At 38.0% G+C, this 25,349-nt stretch overlaps 1 protein-coding gene and 1 long non-coding RNA gene across 3 annotated transcripts in view; one reads left to right on the forward strand and one right to left on the reverse strand.

Annotated features, from left to right (window-relative positions):
- Positions 1–772, reverse strand: part of SHOC1 (shortage in chiasmata 1) — a 118,280-nt gene extending 117,508 nt beyond the window's left edge. Inside the window, exon 1 of one of the 2 annotated variants that reach the window (XM_077141940.1) lies at positions 466–772. The gene's annotated coding sequence lies outside the window, so the exon portion shown is untranslated. Of the gene's footprint in view, positions 1–252 lie in introns of both variants that reach the window. The other variant, XM_077141932.1, reaches the window with a different exon arrangement.
- LOC143667580 (uncharacterized) lies at positions 441–20,987 on the forward strand. The gene is made up of 3 exons (XR_013168103.1): positions 441–808; positions 16,420–16,553; positions 18,733–20,987. It is a non-coding gene; the product is annotated as an uncharacterized LOC143667580 (long non-coding RNA).
- The last annotated feature ends 4,362 nt before the right edge of the window (positions 20,988–25,349 follow it).

Raw genomic sequence — 25,349 nt, forward strand, 5'->3', positions numbered from 1 at the left:
CAAACCCCAATTGTTTTATTCGACAAATTTCTACACACCCCAAACACAAATGATTCTGAAGACTTTTGGGTATAAGTTCTTCGGTTAAAACAAACCTAATGAGTGATTTTAATTATCTTTAATATTGTTAGATACTGTGTTATCGAATGGTGTTCCTAAAACAATGTCAACATAACATTTTCTTACTTCAGCCCCCTTCCCCCATAAACATCATATTCTAACACAGTAATCGCTGAAGAGACGAGGTTTTACCCAATCCTGCCGATCTTTCTGTGCCCTTCACACCGTCTATTCTCTCCTAATTAGCTGGGTCTGGGGTCTAATCTCCACAGGACCTCATCGGCCGTATCTCACAAATCTATCTTCCAGCACTTTCGCCAGAGATTTCGGAGTTTTCAGACTCGAGCTCCACCTCTATTTTTTTCTTTCCGTCAGAGTAAGAAACATCGGCCTCAGGCCTCTCACCAGCCTTTGAAGTAAGAGGGTCTCCTACAGTTCACTGCTGTGGAAGTTCCCGCCCCCTGGACACGTGACCTTTGCCCGGAGACTGGGAGCTTCCATTGGCCTTCCCACTTCCGGCCCGGCCTGGCCTCGCAGCTCCGGCTGCTGTACTTCAGGCCACCCGTGCCCACTGCTCCTGGAGAAGGCACGGATTTTCCTGGGGTAATGACTTTCTCACCACAGGATAGAATATGATGGTGACCGGAAGCCGGAAGGAGCTAATTGTGAAGGTTGAGTAGATCTGACAAAGGAGTCTGGAGTTTTTTAGTAGAGCGGCTCCAGCGTTATCAGCTGGTTCCCTCAAAACGTGAGTCACGGGCGGATGGAGGGCAAGGGCTGAAGCGTTCCAGAGGTAAAGATGAGAGGAGTTAACAGCTGAAGGGTTGGAGGAAAGGGAAAAGCAAAAGGGAAAGAGACAAAGAAGACTCAAATGTCTAACTAGGTATTGGCTGTTCCTTAAAAGGGGGAGAATTTTGGAAGAGGGGTAGGAAGGTAATGAGTGTGAATTGGAACATGGGATTTTATGTCTTGACTCACAGCCAACCTCTCAGACGCCTCATTGAGGAATCACTGGGCCAATCCGATGAGGAAGGGTTGTGATTGTCTCTATATTTCTCTATATTACTTAGCTTCTGCCTTTGTTTCCGTAACATGGCCTGGCATTAAATTCAGAAGATTATAAGGAGTAACCACATCCTTGGTTCATTTTACTTAGGTAGGTGTTATGTGTATGTCATGGCTTTCAAATATAAATATAATTATTAATGAAATACTAATTGTAAGACCCCAATGGATAAACCACAATATTTTAAGTTGCCATCTGTGGTGGTTAGAAGGTGTGTATCCCAAATAAACATGTTCTTTTGATGAGGTTACTTTACATACGGTGTTGCCCAATAATGCTATTATTGAAGGCCTTATAGGGAAGGTCACAGAGAGAAAAGAGGGCCACAAAGAGGAGGAGTCAGAAGCTGAAAGTCAGCAGAACTGGAAATAGAAGGGACAGGCCAGAGTGATAGAGGCGCCTAGGACAAAGGATCATGGACAGCCAGTCCCAGACCTACCAGTCTTTGAAAAGAAAGCAAAACCTTGATGATGCCTTTGTTTGGACTTCTAGTCTCCAAACCATAAGCCAATAAATGGGTTGTGGAAGCCAACCCATTGCATGGTATTTGCTTTAGTCACCGAAGAACTAAAATACCATCTTCCTGTTTTGTACAGGTCTGTGCAGTTTGCTTCAGGGACTGCATTTAACGTTTGGCAATAGTCAATTTTAAAGATGTTCATCTGGCACTAAGATGTATTAATTATGCTGTATTAATAGCTTTTATTAAAACCAATTTTAAATTGAAAAATTTTGTAATGATTTCAAAAGTAGGATATATTTATATGCACTGTACCATTAAAACAATCCAAGAATGTATACATAAAAATAATATTGGGTGGTGTGATGGTGGCTCAGTGGCAGAATTCTCGCTTGCCATGCCAGAGACCCAGTTCGATTCCTGGAGCCTGCCCATGCAAAAAAAAAAAAATCTATTATCACTCTAACACCCAGTAACCAGTAGTAGCATCTGGTATGTATCTTTTCACACTTTCCTCCATGTTCATACAAACTTATACCCCATCCATACACAAAATTAGTTGGCCAGTTGTATAAAAATGGGAAACATGCTTTGCTCACTAAACAATAAACTGTGAATGGACTTCCAGATACTATACATAGACCTAATCCATTTTTTATTAGAGCGATTGTGAGGTTGCACAATAATCATGTATAAAATACAGGATTCCTGTATACCACTCCACCGCCAACACCTTAGATGAAAGAACTTTTGAAAAATAGTTGTATTTTTTCAACAGTAATTATGTTTGTTATAATTGATGAAAGCTTATTAAAATACTTCTTTCATCCATTATTTACATTAGGTATATTTTTTCCCCATATACTACCCTACTATTACCTCTTTGTATTAGTATAGTACATTTGTTATTACAATTCATGAAAAACTTCTCATACTTGTATTATTAAGTATAGTGCATTGTTTACAATATGGTCCATTTTGTTGTACAGTCTTATGTTTGATTTGCATTCAAACATAAAGTTCCCCTTTTAACCACATTCACTTATATATTTCAGTGCTTTTGTTTACATTCACAATAATATACTACCGTCATTACCATCCACTTTGAAACCTTTACCGTCAGTCCAAATAGAAATTCTGTATAGACTAAGCATCAACTCCCCATTCTCTAACTCCAGTCTGTTTTTTGGTAACCTGTATTATAGATTTTGTCTCTATGAGTTTCTTATTATAATTAGTTCATACAGCAGGATCATTCAGTATTTGTCCTTTTGTATCACTCAACATGTCCTCACAGTTCGTCCATGTGGTCACATGCATTAGGAATTCATTGATTTTTACTACTGAATAATATTCCTTTGTATGTATATTCCACATTTTGTTTATTGATTCATCATTTAGTGAACACTTGGGTTACTTCCATCTTTTGGCAATTGTAAAAAATAATCACTCTATGAATATTTATGTTTAGGTCTGTTTAGGTCCCAGCTTTCAGTTCGTTGGAATATATACCTAATAGTAGGATTGCTGGATCATCTGGCAGTTCCATACTTGACTACCTGAGAATTGCCAAATTGCCACAATGGGTGTGCCATTTTACATTCCCATCAGCAATAAATGAGTGTTCCTATTTCTCCACATGTGTTCAGCACTTGTAGTTTTCTGTTTTTTAAATTTTGGTCATTCTACTGTGGAATATCTCACTGTAGTTTTGATCTGCACTTCCCTAATGTCCAGTGAAGCTGAGCATCTTTTCTTGTGCTTTTTTTAGCCGTTTGTATTTCCTCTGTGGAGAAATGGCTATTCAAGTCTTTTGCCCACTTTTAAATTGGGTTGTTTATGTTCTTATTGTTAAGTTGTAGGATTTCTTTCTATATTCTGGATATTAAACCCTTATCAGATATATGGCTTCCAGTATTTTTTCCCATTGGGTAAGTTGTCTTTTCACTTTCTTAAAGTCCTTTGATGCACAAAGGTTTTTAACTTTGAGGAGGTCCTATTCATATATATTTTATTTTGTTGCTTGTTCTTTTTTTTTTTTCTTTCTATTAATGTTTTAATTCTTATTCTGTTGTCTTTTTATTTCTTTTTCTAAATCGATGCAAATGTACTAAGAAATGATGAATATGTTGCTTGTTCTTTATGTGTAAAGTCAAAGAATCCATGGCCTGTCTTGACTTTTTTCTGATACCTAGGCATCTGATTATCTTGATGAGTTAACTTTGAAAGTTAGTTCTTTTTCTTGCTTAGGGTTTATTTTGATGTATAATAAAAAATAATGCCTATTACTTTGTGTTAAGGCTCTTATTTGATGTTGTATTTAACTTATTCTAGAACTTTAAAATTGCCCATGTTTAACTGATTACCATTCCACAGGTCTCTTTTTTAAAAAAATATTTTTAGTGAGAAATCTTCACATGCATTTGGTCCCTCCACAGTATACAATCAGTGGCTCACAACATCATCACATAGTTGTATATTCATCACTATGATTATTTTTAATACACTTTCATCACTCCAGAAAAAGAAATAAAAAGAAAAAACTCATACATCCCACACCCCTCCCTCTCACTGACCACTAATATTTTAATCTCCCTGATTTATTTTACCCATCTCCCTTATTGTTTATTTATATAGTTTTACGGCCATGAGAATGTCCACATTAAGACACCAACAAGACGTTACCTTCCCTCAGGAAAGGCTGATGCCTATCAGCTGGGAATGGACGTGGCTGGCATCTGATGGGCCTTGTTCCTGTGTCATTGCTTCTAGCTTCTGATGCCGGTAGTTTCATCTGTAAGCATCTGTGGGCCTTCACTTAGCTCCCCCAAGATACAACTCTGAGTTCTGGCCTGATTGTGCTATCCATTTCTGAATTTTTACAATCAGTACTGTCACACAGTGTGTAATCCTTCAGTACCAAAGGCCCAGTCTTGACCCTCTTTCTAACCCCTGATGACCTGTGTTCTTAACTTTAACTCTTGATGAATTCTCCCTTTTATTAATACATGGTGTCCTTCTTTGTCTTTTTTAATTATTTAATTCTCAGAGTTCACTCAATAACATTAGTTCATGTTAGTGAGACCATACATTATTTGTCCTTTTGTTTCTTGCTAATTTCACTCAGCATAATATCTTAAAGGTTGATTCACATTGGTACGTACTCTATATTATTTTGTTTTTTAATTATTTGATTATTTTACACTTGAAGTCTAATTTTTTGGTTATTGGTATGTCTATCTCCTGGTTGTTGTTTGTATGAAATATCTCTTACCAACCTTTCGCTTTCAGACATTGTGTCATTGGTCTAAAGTGAGTCTCTTGGGTGGGCCACGGTGGCTCAGCAGGTAAGAGTGCTTGCCTGCCATGCCCGAGGACCCGGGTTAGATTCCCGGTGCCTGCCCATGTTAAAAAAAATAAAGTAAAATAAAGTGAGTCTCTTGTAAGCAGCATATAGATGGGTCCTGTTTTTTAATCCATTTGACCAGGCTATGTCTTTTGATTGGGAGTTTAATCCATTAATATTTATTGTTATTACTGGAAAGGCAGTACTTTCTTCTAGTATTTTGTCTTTTGGATTTTATATGTCATATTTTATTTTTTCCCTCTCTTTTTACCCTTACAGATAAACCTTTCTGCACTCACCTCTAAACCTCTCTTTGCTGTCTTTTTCTATCTGCCTGTAGTGGCCCCATTAGTATTTCTTCCAGAGCAGCTGTTTTTGTTCACAAACTCTGCCAGGGTCTGCTTGTCTCAAAATATTTTAAACTCTCCTGCATTCTTGAAGGGAAGTTTTGATGGATATAATATCCATGGCTGGCAGTTTTTCTCTTTCCATGTCTTAAATATATCATACCACTGCCTTCTCGCATGCCTCCATGGTTTCTGCTGAGAAATCCACATATAGTGGATGGATGTGATGGAAAACTTTTCTCTTGCTGTTTTCAGAAAACTCTCTGCCTTTAACATTTGACAATCTGGTTAGTGTCATGGAGTAGGTGTATTTGGATCTGTTTTGTTTGGAGTACCCTCTGCATCTTAGATCTGTAATTTTATGTCTTCCATAGGATTTGGGAAATTTTCAGTGATTGTCTCCTCCGTTACTCTTTCTGCCCCTTTCCCCTTCTCTTCTCCTTCTGAGACACCTATAACAGGTATATAGATGTCTTTCATTTCCAAGACTCCCTACTCATATTTTTCCATTCCTTTCCCTATCTGTTCTTTTGTGTGTAGGATTTCAGATATTCAGTATTCTGATTCACTAATCTTTTCTTCTGCCTCTTCAAATTTGCTGTTGGATGTCTCCATTGTGCTTTCCATCATTTCTGTTATGCCCTTTCATCCCCATAATTTCTGCCATTTGTTTTTCCGGCTCTGAAGTATTTCTTATGGTCACCCAGTGGCTTCTTTATATTGTTTATCTCTTTTGCTCTATCTTAATTCAGCTCATTTTTTCAGTTTACAGAAGATTTGTTTGAACGTCTTTAATTAGTTGTTGCAACTCCTGTATCTCCTGTTGAAGTGTTCGTTTGTTCCTCTGACTGGGCCAAATCCTCATGCTTCCTAGTATGACTTGTGATATTTTGTTGGTGTCTAAGCATCTGATTTCCTTGATTAATTTATTCTGGAACTAGTTTTCTTTTTTTACCTAGATTTTTCTTGTTGCTTGGCTTTGTACTCTATCTGTTCTTTGCTGTTCATTTCAACTTATTCTAGACATCTAGCATAGCTTCTGTTTAATTGATTATAATTTTTAAGCTCTTGTTTTTCTGTTTCTTGCCCTACCTGTACAGAACATTTTTAGAGGAGAGTTTCTCCAGATATGATTGACTTCAGTCAGATTTTCCAAGACAAGACAGGCCCAGGTCTCAGGAAAGAGTGTGATCTATATTAAGTTTCCCTGAGGATGAGACCCATGAGTTTGCCAGACTTTCCTGTGTAGCCTCTTGAATTTGTTCTTTTCTATCCTGCCCAGCAGGTGGTGCTTGTCAGCCCACTACTCCCCTACTGTATAAAGTGGTGTGGTGCCTTTAATTCTCAGCAGATCCAGTCCCTGACAGAGGTGCTGTTGAGATAGAGGCTGAGATAAAAGGCAGATTTAAGCTGTTTCTGTTTTCCAACCCCTGGGGTCTGAATTACCTTAATGAGAGTCAACAATTGTGCTGGGCCCAGCTACACATTTTCTTGGGGGAAGATACACCCTGTAGGAAATTATCTCCTTCACCTGACTAGTTACTTTGTTTCTCAGACATACCTTAACTCTGGCCTTGCCTGGGTCAGTGCTAACAATTTAAAATGCCTGAGGCTTTCTTTAATGGGCTGCTAAAAAAAAGTTTAAAACTATCTTTTTCAGAGACAGTCCCCAGGCCCCTGGTTTCACCAATCAAGAGCTGGAGTTGGTATATGGCTCTGTGTGCCCCCTTTTTTGGGGCACAGCCGTTTTTCATTATTCTGAGCTCAGCTGACTCCAAAACCCTCTGTTTTTTTTTTCTTCAGCCCTGCCAACTCTCTGCCAAGAGAAACCTCAGGGTTCCTTTCGTGCTTTTTCTGGATTTATCTGTGCTCATAGCTTATATTCAGCAGTACAAATTCATTGATTAAATTCACAATTGGTGCTTGCTAGAGCTTCCTTATGTTGCTCCTGGTAGAGTCTACTTCTTTTTCCCACAGAGAAGTGTCTCCTAAATAGCCTGCTGTGCACATCGTGTAGGGAAACCAGCCTCCACAATTTGGGAGACTTTAATTACTCTTCTGAGCTGGGATTTCAGCCCTTCCACCTGTCCAGACTGGTGTATTGTGTGTGTCCAGTCACCAAAGTACCCACACACACACACACACACACACCATGCTGTTTTGATTGCTGTAGCTTTGTAATAAGTTTTTTTTAACATATAATCACAATTATTGTGCAATCTAGGCTCCCTGTTATACATTTCTTTTTCTTTTTTTAAGCTTGTTTATTGTATAATATAATATCTATTCAATGCAAAGAGAGAGAAAACCAATAGTTTTCAAAGCACTCTTCAACAAGTAGTTACAGGCCAGATCCCAGAGTTTGTCATGGGCTACCATACCATCCTCTCAGATTTTTCCTTATAGTTGCTCCAGAATAGAGGAGGCTAGAAGGAATAAATATTTTTTAATTATAACAATAGACTTCTTTTTTTATGAAAAATAACATATCTACAAAGAAGCAATAAATTTTAAAAACACAGCACAACAATTAGTTGGAGAGAAGATTTCAGAGTTTGGTATGGATTACAGTTCCAGAATTTTAGGTTTTTATTTCTATCTGCTCTAAGATACAAGAGACTAAAAGAAATATGAATTTAATGATTCTGCAATCATATTCATTTCTTATACCCTACCTTCTCTGCATAACTCCACCAACAACTTTGATCTTTCTATCCCACTCTTTAGGGATATTTGGACTATGGCCATTCTAACTTTTCATGTTGGAAGGGGCTGTCAGTAATACAGGGTAGGGAGATGGAACTAGCTGATGTTTTGGAGAGGCTGGGCCCACTTTGTTTCAGAACTTATCTGGTCCAGGACCCGTCTGGAGGTTGTAAGTTTCTGGAATCTAGTGCATGGAACCTTTGTAGAATCTTATGTATTTCCCTAGATGTTCTTTAGGTTTGGCTGGAATTTTTTGGTTGGGATTTGGCAAGTTATGATAGGTAAGAATGTCTTAACTGAATCTTGTATAAGAGTGACCTCTAGAGTAGGCTCTCCACTCTATTTGAACTCTCTCAGCCACTGATATTTTATTAGTTACACTTCTTTCCCCCCTTTTGGTCAGGATGGAATTGTTGATCCCACAGTACCAGGGCTAGACTCATCCCTGGGAGTCATCTCCCATGCAGCCCGGGTGACTTTCACCCCTGGGTGTCATGTGCCACGTAGTGGGGAGGGAAATGATTTCACTTGTGGAGTTGGGCTTAGAGAGAGGAGACCACATCTAAGCAACAAAAGGGGTCCTCCAGAAGTAAGTCTTAGGCATACCTATAGATAGGCTAAGCTTCTCCACTACCTACATAAAGTTCACAAGAATGAGCCTTAAGATCAAGGACTTGGCCTCTTGATATGGGTGTTCCTAATGTTTGACACAGTATCAGGAAATTCCCTGATGGTAAAGTTTAATAGTTCCCTATTTTTTCTCCCATCCCTCAAGGGACTTTGCCAATACTTTTTGATTATCTCCTTGATATATTCTAAGATCTATCCAGGTATTACTTTAAGCTATACAGGATTAAAGACCCTCATTCTTATTCTGGGTTCCCTGTATTTCAGTTGTTCAAATGAGCTATACAGAGAGGTTACGTTAGATTATGTGCTAGAGAAAATTTATGTTCCAGACAAAATAAGCCTTTCTTCTTTGATCTCAAAGAGTAGGTGCGGTTCTAAAATATAGGCAATGTTTTCCTTACCCTGTGTTCTGAATTGCCTTAATCCCAACCTGATCAACTTAATTCAGGGGTGGGATGAGACTGAGCTTGTGTAGGAGAGGTGGATCGGGCTGGGGCAGGAGTGCCTGCACTTAGGGTGGGGGTATGGGACAGGTACACACACAAGGGGTTGATGGGGTGGGGGCACTTGGAGCGCAGGGAGTAGGGGTGCTTGACGGGGTTCAGGTGCTTGGGTTGTGGGGTGAGTCATGGGTTGCGGGACTGTGCTGGTGAGGGTAGTGCATTCAAGGAACATGGCTTGGCTTACTTGCTATTCCCCCCCTCCAACCCATACACTCCTGAGGGCTCTGGGCTTCCACATTAGACTGTTTTCACCAGCTGGATGGTCTCCAGTTCTCTGCTTCTCAGTTCCTCAGCTTCTGCAAGCAGGGCCACCATACATGCTGCAGAAGACCCTGCTAGGTCACACCCTGGAATCACCATCTCAGTTACGCTCCCATCCCTTCTTTAGCTATTCCTGGGAGCAGGGCTGAATTCAATCTATCCTGTTCTACCATTTTCCAGGAACCCTTGTAATACGTTTTATGATCAGGAAGTGTGACTCCTTCAACTTCATTCTTATTTTTCAAGATGACTTTGGCTATTTGGGGCCCCTTGGCTTTCCATATGATGGAAAAGATTAGCTATTTCTGCAAAGAAGGTTGTAGGAATTTTGACTGGGAATGCATTGAGTCTATACATTGCTTTGGGTAGAATTGCCATCTTAACAATACTTAGTGTTCCAGTCTATGAACATGGAATAGTCTTTCATTTATTTAGGTCTTCTTTGATTACTTTAAACAACCTTTTGTAGTTTTCTGTGTACAAGTCCTTTACATAACTGGTTAGATTGATTCCTAGATATTTGAATCTTTTAGTTGCTTGTGTAAATCCTTTTTTTCCTTGATTTTTTCTTCTAGTTTCTTATTGCTGGTGATTAGAAACACTGTTGATTTGGGGGTGTTGTCTTGAACCCCAAATTCATTTATTAGGTCTCTAGAGCTTTGTTTTGATTTTTCCGGATTTTCTGTATGTACCATGTTCTGCTTTGCTAAAGCTGCCAGAATGCAACAAATCGGAAATGGATTGGCATTTATAAAGGAGATTTATTAAGAAACAAATTACAGCTCTAAGGCTGTGAAAATGTCCAAATTAAGGTATCAATAAGAGAATTCCTTCACTCAAGAAAGAAGAGACAGTGATGGGAGGTCTGTGACAGTCACTGAGGATCAAGGTTTCGAACAGTGGGGGGTTTGTGAATTGTCAGAGATTGTGGAGATATCTTTCATACAGTCTACAAGTTTAATGTTTATACCAGGCAGTGTATCAGGTGTTGGGATATAGCAGGAAACAGAGACATAGTGCCTCCCTTAATGTCCTTAGAATTTAGAAGTAGACAAGAAAAAATAAGAGTAGAAACAAGTAGTTCCTAGTATTGATAAGTGCTATGAAGCAAGGGAAAGAGGATAATGTGGTAGAGAGTATCTGAGGGTAGAAGAGTGTGTGGCTTTAGCCAGGTTAATCAGGGAAAGCCTTTCTGAGGAAAAGACAGTTGAGACATAAATGATAATATGGAGGCAGTTGTGCAAAGAGCCGAAGAAAGAGTGTTCCAGGAAGAGGGGACCATCTAATACAGTGTTCCTCAGACAGGACTGAACTTGGTGTGCTGAAAGAACTTAAGGAAGACCACTGTAGTGTCAGCATAGTCATGGAAGAAGTATTAAGATATGAAATCAAGTGGTAGGAAAGGACCAGATCCTTTAGGATCTTGGCTATGGTAAGGAGTTTGGGTTTATTCTGGTTGCAGTGAGAAACCATTCTGAAAGTTTTAAGCAGGGGACTGAACTGATCTGTTTGCTACTTTAAGAAGATCACCTTGACTACTCCATGGAAGATGGACCATAGAGAGGCAAGAGTAGAGACAGGGAGGTCAATTAGGAGTTTATTACAGTAATAAAAGGGAGGAGATGATGATGGTTAGAGTAGGGTTGTAGCACTGAAAGGAAAAGAAGTTAGAGTTAGAATATATCTGGATGTGAACCAATGGGACTTTCTGATGACTTGTTATGGGATGTGGGGAAAAAAAAGGATCAATATTTACCTCTAGAATTTTGACCTGAAGATGGATGGTATTTCTGATTTCTGAGAAAGAGTGGTATGGGAAAAGACCACCTTTTTTTTTTTTTTTGAGAAAATAATAATTTCTTTAATATCATAAAATATATTGTCTGTGTTCAAGTTTTTAATTGTCTGAAATGTAATAATTTTTTTTAACTTTCAGTTAGTTTCTATGGTGTAGAATCCAAATAAAGTCCACCCATTGCAGTGGGTTTATTATGTCTCTTTTAATCTACTGGCTTCACCTTCATCTCTCGCTCCTGTTCTCTTCTTCCTTGGAGTTATTCAGTTACTTTTTCAAAAATGGTAATTTGTCATATAGAATTTCCCACAGCTTGTGGTGTGGCTGATTGTATTTCTGTGGTGTTTTTCATGGGACTCTATTTCTTTCTATTTTCAGTCAATTGGTATTTGGATGAGATTAAGTGACGATTTGTTTGGTAAGACTATGTCATGGGTGGTAGTATGTGCTCCCATTAGGAGGTATGTAATACATGCTCATCTGTCTTTTTGTGATATTAGTTGCAGTTATAAATCAAGACCAATCCCTCAGGGATTACAAAATAGTGATGCTCTAATTCTGTCATTCATTTTTTTTTAAAGTATCCCTTTTACCTTCTTTGTTTTCTATATTGAGCAACATCTCATCTACTTTTTATACAACTCTATAGTAGAATTAATATAGGAAAACCAGTACAAGTTATTTACTAGTTTTCTAAACAATGATTTGAATCACTAACATTATTTTCCAATGGTGACCAATTTTTTTTAAATTGACATTGTAACTCATGGAATTTTAACATATTTGACATATTCACTCTGTTGCAGTTTTTACCGTTTTTGATGCTCAAGTTGTCTTACTTCTGATAAGAGACCTCTTGCACCTCTTTTTAAAATCAGTGTACTAGGAATGTATAGGTTTATTTCTGAACTTTCCATTCTGTTCCCTTCATCTATATATATTTTTTTGTGCCAGTACCACCGTGTCTCAGTTACCATTGTTTCATAGTAGGTTTTGAAATTGGGAACTGTGAGTCTTCCTGCTTTGGTCTTCGTTTTCAGGATTGTATTAGCTATTCTTAGTTCATAAGTTCTTTTTTTTTTTTTTTTGTTCTTTTTCAGGATTATATTGGCTGTTCTAAGTTCATGAGTTCCATCTGAATTTTAGAATCAGCTTGTTAATTTTCACGTAGAAATCAGCAGGAATTGTGATTGGGACCGTATCGATTCTTCAAGGAACTTCTTTAAGTTGGTTCCTAATTCCTTTTTATAGGACCCTAGTGGAAATATCAGATTTTCTGGATGGAAATGGGAGCCTCAGGGTTGTTGGCATTTGTTCTATTTAGGCCATGTCAAGGTTGTGACACCCATTACACCTTCAAGTAGAGATGTTGAGTAGCTTTTTGATGTATAACTCTGGAAGTTAGAAGAGGTCTCAGCTGGGAAATCTATATTTAAATGGATCAGCATTAAAGTTGGCATTTAAAGCTGTAAGACTGGGTGAGGTTACCTAGAGAGAGACAGCAAATGGGAAAGAAAAAGAGCCAAGGACAGGGCTGTGGGGCATTCTGTCCATTAGAGGTCTGACTGAAGATGAAGGACCAAGAGACTATGGGGTGACCACTGAGATAGGAGGAAAATTGTGAAAGTATGGCATCACAATAACGTAGAGAAGAAAGTTTTTTGAGTCAATGGGATTAGTCAATTGTGTTATGTGGTCTTGTGAGTTCTGGAAGAATGACTGTACAAAGAACTTGACTATGGCAAGGTGTAGCTCAGTAGTCATTTTGACTGATATGGATATCAATGGCTTTTTCAGTGCAGTGATAGGGGTGAAATTTGTTAGAGTGAGGTGAAAGACTGGAAGGTTATGAAGTGAAGACAACAAATATATCAATGTTTATGAGAAATTTTTCTGTCAGTGTAGCAAGGAACTGGATATAGAGTGGGGCAGGAGATCCGAAGGAGGGTTTTCTTCAGATGAGTGATATTAAGGCAGTTTTGTATGCCCATAGGAAAGATCTAGCAGAAGGGAAGATATCAGTTGAGAAAGCAGTTGGGGATGCAATCCAAAGCACAAGTGGAGAACCTGGTTTTTGCTGAGAGAAGGGACGTGTCTTTAATTTTAGCAGAAGGAAAAGCAGACCATATGGATTAGGAAATAGGATGGTGGAATTGGTGGTGACAAGACAAGATTTCTCTTATCTATTTTGAAAATGTTTTCTCTTTGAAGCATAGGGCAAATTCATCAGCAAAGAGTGGGTAAAGATGTTGGGGATTTCAGGAAAGTTAAGAAAAGTTGAAACAATAATCTTGGAAAGAGAAGAGGTGAATTTCCTAGGGAAAAGTAGTAGGATTGCTGGCAATATTGAGTGCCTATTTAAGATACATTTTATAAATGTAAATTAAGTCCAGTCTGGAAATTGTTTGATTTTTACCATGTAGTTTTTAGCTACAAAGATGCAGAGGGGAATCTTACCAAGGTAGATGGTTTTCTAGATGAGTAGAATGAAGTAAGTGTAGAACATGGAAATTAAAGTTGTTTTCAAGGAAATGTATATGGTGGTAGAACAATGAATCCAAAAAATCTAACTTTGAGGGAAATGGAGGATTGTGAAAAACAAGGATGCCATCACTGGATGAGTGATAAGTGGGTGGCTGAGATTGGGTGTGTAAGAAAAGATTTCCAGAGTTGGGTAAGAGAGGACAAGGTATTAAATGGCTCTTCTATTTGGATGTAGAGGTAGCATAGAACAATGACAGGAGATGTGGTGGAGAGGAAGCTGGTGCGAAGTTTTCAGTGAATGAGGCAGAGGAACTACAGAAAAAAGTTAACATAGCAGGCCTGAGATGGCTATCCTTAGAAAGGCTGGCTTACAAGGATGATGTCTTGGAATTTAGATTTCCAGATGATTCCCTCTATCTCAGAACTGTTAAGAGTGGCTCACTGTACATACAATGTAGTTTATGTTGAATGCCTGTATTCCTTCTGTGAGTCTGGAATTTCTGTCCATGCTAGACCAAATGTACTTTGGTGGCCATCCCCCAGAAAACCTTGGGCTCTGAGTGCTAAGGAGCTTCACACATGTTGTCACAACTTGTTGCTGGAGGAATTAAGAGCATTTAGGTGACTCCACTAGGAGAGGACTCTTGGAAGCTTGTGCCTAGTTTCCTCTAGACGTTGTCCCTGGTAACTTTACCCTTTGCTGATTTTGCTTTGTATCCTTACTCTATAATAAATTATATATAGTATTAGTGAATCCTGTGGGTCCACCTGGTGAATCTCAGATCTGGTAGTGCTCTTGGGACCCCTAATGCAATGATCAAGAAGTTGGTCGATTATACCAACAATGAGAGCTAATGGGTTAAAATCTTTTGACCCTCTAAATGAGCTGGTGTTTTGAAGGAGAAAGAAGAAATAGTTGAAAGTAGTCATTGACCTCATCTTCTGGCCTAAGGTACAAAAGTCATGTGGGTTTGAGGGGAGTGGGGAAGATAAATAACCTCTACTTGAGAGCACTGCAAGGAAGAAGCATTCTCAGGATGCAGATTTGAGTTAAAGCCATTTGGTGCAGGGAATGGCTGAGAGAGGGTGAGGGTGCATTAGAGTTGTTATTGGTGATTACGGATTATGTAAAGGCCACTCCTTGGTAGTCCTGTGGGTATCAGTTTCCTGTTACTGACACCGACAAGGGAATGATAGGAGAGGGATTCTGAATCACATGGGAGGTAGAGATTGATATGTTCTGTGAGTATCAGTGGTTGAGGAACCTGTGGGAAGATATGTTTGGAGTGTCTGTGGTAGCAAGTGATTGGGGCACTCATTTTCTGTTAGCAATTGAAAAGTTTGTTGGGGTCAGGCATTTTAGAATTATGAGGCTCAGGATTAGAGGAGGCTGTATTGGCTAAGTGATTGGAAAGCTAGTGACAGGCATCAATAGAGGTTCATTGGAATTTAGGGTCTAAAGATCTGTGATATGAGGGATTGGTGACAAATGCTGGTGGTCTGTGGGGGGTAAGGGGTTATTGTTAAATACTAAACAAATATATTTGTACATGTATTGTTTAGTATCAGAATTCTTCAATGGCTGTCTCATCATTCTCATCTGACTAATAAGAAGAGAATTTTAACATGCTTTAATTTCATCCCTCTCCCCAATACTTCATTCCTGCTTATTCTTTGATTAGGAAAATGAAGTGTCTCAAGTCTTCTACCTCAGAACTGTAATCACTGCTCCAAACCCTGTAACATCCATGTTACAATGGAAGAGGCAAAGTTGGTTTCTGTTTCTTCTTTTGGTAAATTGTCCTTCTTTCTGATATTAGTATGATATTTTTCTTTATCCACTTATATAAAAAAACCCTTGACCTGGGTTAACTAAGCACCAAGTAGCCCTGAAGGTGAGTTTGTGATGGGCTCTGTGTCTGGTGGATGCATTGGGAGGATTGGGGCCTTGTGTAGGTAGGCAAGGACTAGGAGAAGAGAAGGCCAGCTCAGCTGTATGAGGGGTGGTGGTGGTGAGGGGACAAAAACAGGGAATGCTGATGCAATCTCAGCAGGGGGAGGTTAGTCTGGAGGTGACTTCCCAGGCTGAGGCTGGAGTTAGAGAGGAAATAGATGTTACCAGATGGGGAAGGGCATGGAAGAGAGAGGAAACAGACCTTCTGAGGTCCAGAAATGGTGAAGATAGTGTAACCAAGAAATCAGGATTTAAAGGATGATTTTGATTACTGAATCATTGTATAGATTTTCCTTTTCCTTTTTGGGATTTTGAAGTAGACAAAGGAGAGCACCTAGAAGTCCTAAAGTATAATTAAGATGTTTGAATATCTGGAAGGATAATGAAAGCCCTTATCTTTTACCTGATGCCTGTGTGACTGTAAGAATTGTTAGACCCTTTATCTGGTTATTTTCTTATGGTCCTGTAGGAGCCAAAGGTTAAACCAAGACCTGCAGAATTTGTTGGTAGCAGCTGGTGTCAGGGTGGCAGCAGTAAACTGTGGAATTATTATCTGCTTTATGTAGAACAGTCTGGGAGGAAGAGAATGTTTGTTTACCCCAAATGGTTACATTAAGTATGAAGAAAGATAAGCACTCTGTTCCCTCAGGAAATGTGTGCATGCCTTTTGTCACCCTGCAGTATATAAGCAGGATCTGGTTAAGAATAAATTTGTCTGTTGTTTGTTATGGCTGATCTTCAGACCCCCTGATTCCATCTGTCTCTCTTTTTCATCATTACTTAATATCCTTCGCTCCTGTTCCATAGGAAGCAACATCTGGCACCCAACGTGGGGTTTGAAGAAGAAGAAGAAGACTCCAAGACAATATTAAGGAACCAAGGAAAAGTCTCTGTTAGAGGGATGTTTGTCCAGCCGACAGAAGAGGACTCGAGTCATATTGGTAAGTAAGCATTTTTCTTGTAACATCAGGGTAATGGGTAATCATAATAGGTGACTGGAGGAGTATGTTTGCCTGTTAAAACATTGTTAAAAACTGCAGGGGTCTCATGAAGACTTCGGAGTCACTAGAGCTTTTTTCTTTAATACAAAAGCATTGTGACTGGTTTCAGCCTTAAGGCCGTAATGTTTTAAATCTTAAGCAATGGAAATTGGTTATGAAGACTTTGCGGCAAGCATAACAAAATGGGGAAGATATTCCTGTTTCTATTTGGTCATTGTGTTCAGTCAGGCAATGAACCACCTGGCCCCGCTTTCTCTTAAACTCTGAGTTGTGCTTTTTCTCAATCTCCCACTACCCCTTCTGACCCTGTTTGGACAGTTGCTTGAGCTGGACTCCGCTATTGGTGCCCAGGCGGGGATCTGATGGGGGAACTCTTAAAGCATAAAGTGAGGAGATGCTCCAGGGACATCCACTACAAATACTACAAATGAGCCTTTGTGGGTTGAGTAGTGGCCCTAATCTATAGAAAAGTTAGAGGCTCTAACTCAGTTAGTTCAAGAACAGTTTAAAGCAAGACATAAAGAAGAATCTCCAGTATTTATTATAAAATAGAAATCAGAAAAATACTCGAATTCTCCAGTATTTGTTATAAAATAGAAATCAGAAAAATGGAGAATATTAACTGATTTGATAAAAGTTAATGCTGTAATTCAACCTATGGAGTCATTACAACCTGTCTTGTCCACACCAGTTATAATTCCTAAAAACTGCTTTATTATTATAATAAATTTAAAAAATTGCTTTTTTACCATACCTTTAGCAGAGCAAAATAAAGAAAAATTAATTTCTGAGCTTGTTCTTAATGAGCTGCCTGTCAATACCTCTTGACAAATAGCATTAAGTGATTTTAAAGAACAAATTGATAATCATTTGCCTATGTCAAAACTTTTACAATTTCTAAAAAGAACACAGTGGATTTTGCCTAAAATAGTTCGGGCTTCCCCACTGGAGGGAGCCATTACCGTCTTTACTGATGATAGTAGTGATGGACAGGCTGCATATACCACCCCAGGGGAAAAAAAAGTTAGAAAACACCTTATACCTCAGCTCAGCACACTGAATTAGCAGCTGTAATTCAAGTATTGCAAAATTTTCCACAATCTCTTAATATTGTTTCTGATTCTGAATATGTCTGCCAAGCAGTTACTCACATTGAGACAGCTTCTTTGTTTGAAGGAGATGAATTGTCCCGAATGTTTTTACATTTACAAACATTAATCAGAAGTTGAATTACTCCCCTTTTTATCATGCATAAAAGAGCTCATACCAATCTTCCCGGTCCTTTGTCATTACAAAATCAGCAAGCAGATACTCTTGTGGGGGTAATTCAAGATTCCATGATATTTCAGAAATTGACTCATATTAATAGAGGGCTGCGAAAGAAATTTCCATCTTTATCTAAACAGCAAGCTCAGGACATTGTTTGGACTTGTCTAACAAGTGGACCTATAAATGCACTCCCATTTGCATCAGAGGTTAATCCTCAAGGTCAGAAAGCAAATGAATTATGGCAAATGGATGTTACTCATACTTCACATTTTGGTAAAAAACTATATGTACATGTTATCATAGACACCTTTTCTCATTTCATCTGGGCTATCGCACAATCTGGAGAACGTTTCTGCCATGTTTGATCACATTTACTTAATGCTTTTTTTTGCTGTTATGGAATGTCCTCAATCTATTAAAACAGACAGTGGTCCTGCTTATACAGGAAAGCAGTTTCATAAATTTTATACTACTTTTCGTAGTACTCATATCACAGGAATTCCACATAATCCCTCTGGGCAAGAAATTATTGAACGAGCAAACCGGATGCTAAAGTCTATGCTCATGAAACAAAAAGGGGGAAATGATGATCAGGAGGATGATGTTGTGAAAATGAGTACACCAAAAGATCAATTAGCAAAAGTGCTGTTGACTTTAAATTTTTAAAACATTTATGATAATTCATCACAGACTCCTGCAGAACAGCATTTTAGTAATTTGGAAAAGAAAAATGATACAACCCAAACAGAACTGCAGCTACAGCTGATATATTGGAAAAATGTTAAAGGTGATTTTTGGAAACCAGTCATGATAAAGGTGTGAGGTAGGAGATTTGTTCTTGTCATTGCAGATGACGGAACCTTGGTTTGGATTCCCTCGAAGAGAATAAAACCAACATATGCCGACCCTGATGAAAATAACTAAATGGATAATGTACATTATAGGACATATTACTTTAATTGCTGAAGGACAGGTACATAATTATTATCCTTACTGGGTTTCTATTCCTAACCCACCTCTGCTGCAGGCCCTAACATGGGCAGATCCAACTTTACCAAAATATATGAATACTAGTTTAGGATTCCCGGGTCCAGTAGATTCAAGGCTTCCAAAACTACTTAAGGAAGAAGAAAAATGGTATCAAATTTAACTCTTCCATTTTTAGAAAGACCCATGTGCATAACTCTATGGAATCAAATGATACTTTTCCCAGTTAGCTGGGAAAGAAAGTTGGAATGAATGGCAGTTATGTCCTGTGGATCAAGCAGTTATCGTAATTAGTGATTCCTATGGAATTGTAAGAGATGCGGCCCCTGTGGGGCCTCCCATCTCTAACTCAGGGATAACTGAGACTATACAGACAGGCAAGCTAAATGAGAGTTTAATACATAGAGCACGATTTGTGCCAAATCTATGGGATGATAAATATAACATATTAGTCAAAGAAATTTATAGAAAATTTTCCTAGGAGTGAGACCAATTTTTTTAGCGAATTCTAGTAACTATAACTTCTCTTTAAATAGCAGCCATAAACACTATATGCAAACATGTACTAGAGATCCATATGTATGTGTTAAAGGTCATATGCATTTAAGAAATCAAACTTTTAATTGTGAGAATTATTCTCTATTCACTTGTCTCCAAGCATTTATGTTGCAGGAAAATGAGATGATTATAGCAGCAAGGAGAAGAAGAGGTATTTGGCTGCCAGTGTGGATGTCAAGGTCCTGGCAATTCTCTCCAGAAACACAAGTCCTGATTCATTTGGCAAAAGAATATCTGAAAAGGACTAAGAGACGAATCGGACTCATTATTGCAGCTGTCATTGGAATCATTGGAAGTATCACAGTGGCTGCGGTCGCTGGAAATGCATTGCATCAAACTATACAGACACAGCGTTATGTTAGAGAATGGCATAAAAATGCCAGTGAACTGTGACATAGTCAATCTCATATTGATGAGCAAATTAATAATAGACTAAATGATATAGAGATGGCATTGGTTCATATTGGAGATCAAATGTATAATTTAAATTTTTTATGAAGTTTAAAATGTGACTGGAATGAGAGCAGTTTTTTATTACCCCTTTTAAGATATAACCTATCTGAAATAGAATGGGAAAAGGTAAAGAGGCATCTTTTGGGGCATTCAGATCATTTAAGTCTTGATATTTTAGAATTACAAAAAAGAGGTTTTAAATATCTCAGAGTAATTTACATATAGCCCACGGAAATGATATTATACAAGCACTTACCCAAGAGCTAAAAAATCTTAATCCTATTTGCTGGTGGAAATCCCATCATTTTTTGACTACTATAGGCTTGGGTTTGGGGCTGTTTATACTCTTTCTCTTCCTCCTCAGTGGTGGTAAACAACAAATGATCAAAGTCAGAGAGCTTGACTGGTAGCCAATGACGGGTAAGACCCTTCCTTCAGAGGTTAAGGGCAACCTAAGACTAGCACAGTCACTAAGCAAAGCCACACTAACAGTGTGATTCTTGCAAAAGCCCTTGGCTCCCTCCCGAATCAAAGTCAGAGAGCTTGACTGGTAGCCAATGATGGGTAAGACCCTCTCTTCAGAGCTTAAGGGCAACCTAAGACAGGCACAGTCATTAAGCAAAGCCATGCTAACAGTGTGATTCTTGCAAAAGCCCTTGGCTCCCTCCCGAATCAAAGTCAGAGAGCTTGACTGGTAGCCAATGACGGGTAAGACCCTTTCTTCAGAGCTTAAGGGCAACCTAAGACAGACACAGTCACTTTGGCTATTAAAATAAAAAGGGGAAAATGTAGGAGCCAAGGGATAAAACAAGACCTGCAGAGTTTGTTGGGAGCAGCTGGTTTCAGGGTGTGGCAGTAAACTGTGGAGATTATCTGCTTTATGTAGAACAGTCTGGGAGGAAGAGAATGTTTGTTTACCCCAAATGGTTACATTAAGTGTGAAGAAAGATAAGCACTCTGTTCCCTCAGGATATGCATGCATGCCTTTTGTCACCCTGCAGTATGTAAACAGGATCTGGTTAAGAATAAAGTTGTCTGTTGTTTGTTATGGCTGATCTTCAGACCCCCTGATCCCATCTGTCTGTCTTTCTCATCATTCCTTAATATCCTTCGCACTCCGGTTCCATAGGAAGCAACCTGGTCCTTAATGCTAAAGGAAAACAGTCATTAACTAGACTCAGTCTTTTTTTTTTTTTTAATATATATATTTTTATATTAATCAAAAAAATTAACTAACACAACATTTAGAAATCATTCCATTCTACATATGCAATCAGTAATTCTTAATATCATCACATAGATGTATGATCATCATTTCTTAGTACATATGCATTGATTTAGAAAAAGAAATAGCAAGACAACAGAAAAAGAAATAAGATGATAATATAGAGAAAAAATAAAAATAAAAATAAAAAATACAAAAATATATAAGAAAAAAAACTATAGCTCAGATGCAGCTTCATTCAGTGTTTTAACATAATTACATTACAATTAGGTAGTATTGTGCTGTCCATTTTTTTTTTTTTTTTAGAAATCATACCATTCTACATATGCAATCAGTAATTCTTAACATCATCACATAGCTGGATGATCATTGTTTCTTAGTACATTTGCATCGGTTTAGAAGAACTAGCAATATAACCGAAAAAGATATAGAATGTTAATATAGAGAAAAAAACTAAAAGTAATAATAGTAAGAACAAAACAAAACAAAACAAAACAAAAACCTATAGTTCGGATGCAGCTTCATTCAGTGTTTTAACATGATTACTTTACAATTAGGTATTATTGTGCTGTCCATTTTTGAGTTTTTGTATCTAGTCCTGTTGCACAGTCTGTATCCCTTCAGCTCCAATTACCCATTATCTTACCCTGTTTCTAACTCCTGCTGGACTCTGTTACCAATGACATATTCCAAGTTTATTCTCGAGTGTCGATTCACATCATTGGGACCATACAGTATTTGTCTTTTAGTTTTTGGCTAGACTCACTTAGCATAATGTTCTCTAGGTCCATCCATGTTATTACATGCTTCATAAGTTTATCCTGCCTTAAAGCTGCATAATATTCCATCGTATGTATATACCACAGTTTGTTTAGCCACTCGTCTGTTGATGGATATTTTGGCTGTTTCCATCTCTTTGCAATTGTAAATAAGGCTGCTATAAACATTGGTGTGCAAATGTCTGTTTGAGTTTTTGCCCTTAATTCCTTTGAGAAGATTCCCAGCAATGGTATTGCTGGGTCATATGGCAATTCTATATTCAGCTTTTTGAGGAACCACCAAACTGCCTTCCACAGTGGTTGCACCATTTGACATTCCCACCAACAGTGGATAAGTGTGCCTCTTTCACCGCATCCTCTCCAGCACTTGTCATTTTCTGTTTTGTTGATAATGGCCATTCTGGTGGGTGTGAGATGATATCTCATTGTGGTTTTGATTTGCATTTCTCTAATGGCCAGGGACATTGAGCATCTCTTCATGTGCCTTTTGGCCATTTGTATTTCCTCCTCTGAGAGGTGTCTATTCAAGTCTTTTTCCCATTTTGTAATTGGGTTGGCTGTCTTTTTGTTGTTGAGTTGAACAATCTCATTATAAATTCTGGATACTAGACCTTTATCTGATATGTCGTTCCCAAATATTGATTCCCACTGTGTAGGCTGTCTTTCTACTTTCTTGATGAAGTTCTTTGATGCACAAAAGTGTTTAATTTTGAGGAGTTCCCATTTATTTATTTCCTTCTTCAGTGCTCTTGCTTTAGGTTTAAGGTCCATAAAACTGCCTCCAATTGTAAGATTTATAAGATATCTGCCTACATTTTCCTCTAACTGTTTTATGGTCTTAGACCTAATGTTTAGATCTTTGATCCATTTTGAGTTAACTTTTGTGTAGGGTGTGAGATATGGATCTTCTTTCATTCTTTTGCATATGGATATCCAGTTCTCTAGGCACCATTTATTGAAGAGACTGTTCTGTCCCAGGTGAGTTGGCTTGACTGCCTTATCAAAGATCAAATGTCCATAGATGAGAGGGTCTATATCTGAGCACTCTATTCGATTCCATTGGTCGATATATCTATCTTTATGCCAATACCATGCTGTTTTGACCACTGTGGCTTCATAATATGATTTTCTCATAGAACCAACTTCTGGCCTTATTGATTTTCTCTATTGTTTTCATGTTTTCAATTTCATTTATTTCTGCTCTAATCTTTGTTATTTCTTTCCTTTTGCTTGCTTTGGGATTAGTTTGCTGCCTGACTTTAATATGACTTAAAGTCAGGCAGTGCAAGACCTCCAGCTTCGTTTTTTTTCCTCAAGTGTTTTTAGCAATTCGGGGCACCCTGCCCTTCCAGATAAATTTGCTTATTGGTTTTTCTATTTCTGAAAAATAAGTTGTTGGGATTTTGATTGGTATTGCATTGAATCTGTAAATCAATTTAGGTAGGATTGACATCTTAACTATATTTAGTCTTCCAATCCATGAACACGGTATGCCCTTCCATCTATTTAGGTCTTCTGTGATTTCTTTTAGCAGTTTTTTGTAGTTTTCTTTATATAGGTTTTTTGTCTCTTTAGTTAAATTTATTCCTAGGTATTTTATTCTTTTAGTTGCAATTGTAAATGGGATTTGTTTCTTGATTTCCCCCTCCGCTTGTTCATTGCTTGTGTATAGAAATGCTACAGATTTTTGAATGTTGATCTTGTAACCTGCTACTTTGCTGTACTCATTTATTAGCTCTAGTAGTTTTGTTGTGGATTTTTCTGGGTTTTCGACGTATAGTATCATATCATTTGCAAACAGTGATAGTTTTACTTCTTCCTTTCCAATTTTGATGCCTTGTATTTCTTTTTCTTGTCTAATTGCTCTGGCTAGAACCTCCAACACAATGTTGAATAATAGTGGTGATAGTGGACATCCTTGTCTTGTTCCTGATCTTAGGGGGAAAGTTTTCAATTTTTCCCCATTGAGGATGATCTTAGCTATAGGTTTTTCATATATTCCCTCTATCATTTTAAGGAAGTTCCCTTGTATTCCTATCCTTTGTAGTGTTTTCAACAGGAAAGGATGTTGTATCTTGTAAAATGCCTTCTCTGCATCAATTGAGATGATCATGTGATTTTTCTGCTTTGATTTGTTGATATGGTGTATTACATTAATTGATTTTCTTATGTTGAACCATCCTTTCATTGCTGGGATGAATCCTACTTGGTCATGATGTATAATTCGTTTAATGTGTTGTTGGATACGATTTGCTAGAATTTTATTGAGGATTTTTGCATCTATATTCATTAGAGAGATTGGCCTGTAGTTTTCTTTTTTTGTAATATCTTTGCCTGGTTTTGGTATGAGGGTGATGTTGGCTTCATAGAATGAATTAGGTAGTTTTCCCTCCACTTCGATTATGTTGAACAGTTTGAGGAGAGTTGGTACTAATTCTTTCTGGAATGTTTGATAGAATTCAGATGTGAAGCCGTCTGGTCCTGGACTTTTCTTTTTAGGAAGCTTTTGAATGACTGATTCAATTTCTTTACTTGTGATTGGTTTGTTGAGGTCATCTATGTCTTCTTGAGTCAAAGTTGGTTGTTCATGTCTTTCCAGGAACCCGTCCATTTCCTCTAAATTGTTGTATTTATTAGCGTAAAGTTGTTCATAGTATCCTGTTATTACCTCCTTTATTTCTGTGAGGTCAGTAGTTATGTCTCCTCTTCCATTTCTGATCTTATTTATTTGCATCCTCTCTCTTCTTCTTTTTGTCAGTCTTGCTAAGGGCCCATCAATCTTATTGATTTTCTCATAGAACCAACTTCTGGCCTTATTGATTTTCTCTATTGTTTTCATGTTTTCAATTTCATTTATTTCTGCTCTAATCTTTGTTATTTCTTTCCTTTTGCTTGCTTTGGGATTAGTTTGCTGTTCTTTCTCCAGTTCTTCCAAATGGATAGTTAATTCCTGCATTTTTGCCTTTTCTTCTTTTCTGATACAGGCATTTAGGGCAATAAATTTCCCTCTTAGCACTGCCTTTGCTGCATCCCATAAGTTTTGATATGTTGTGTTTTCATTTTCATTCGCCTCGAGGTATTTGCTAATTTCTCTAGCAATTTCTTCTTTGACCCACTCGTTGTTTAGGAGTGTGTTGTTGAGCCTCCACGTATTTGTGAATTTTCTGGCACTCTGCCTATTATTGATTTCCAACTTCATTCCTTTATGATCCGAGAAAGTGTTGTGTATGATTTCAATCTTTTTAAATTTGTTAAGACTTGCTTTGTGACCCAGCATATGGTCTATCTTTGAGAATGATCCATGAGCACTTGAGAAAAAGGTGTATCCTGCTGTTGTGGGATGTAATGTCCTATAAATGTCTGTTAAGTCTAGCTCATTTATAGTAATATTCAGATTCTCTATTTCTTTATTGATCCTCTGTCTAGATGTTCTGTCCATTGATGAGAGTGGTGAATTGAAGTCTC

The sequence above is a fragment of the Tamandua tetradactyla genome, chromosome 2, assembly GCF_023851605.1.
Source record: "Tamandua tetradactyla isolate mTamTet1 chromosome 2, mTamTet1.pri, whole genome shotgun sequence".
Taxonomy (NCBI): Eukaryota; Metazoa; Chordata; class Mammalia; order Pilosa; family Myrmecophagidae; genus Tamandua; species Tamandua tetradactyla.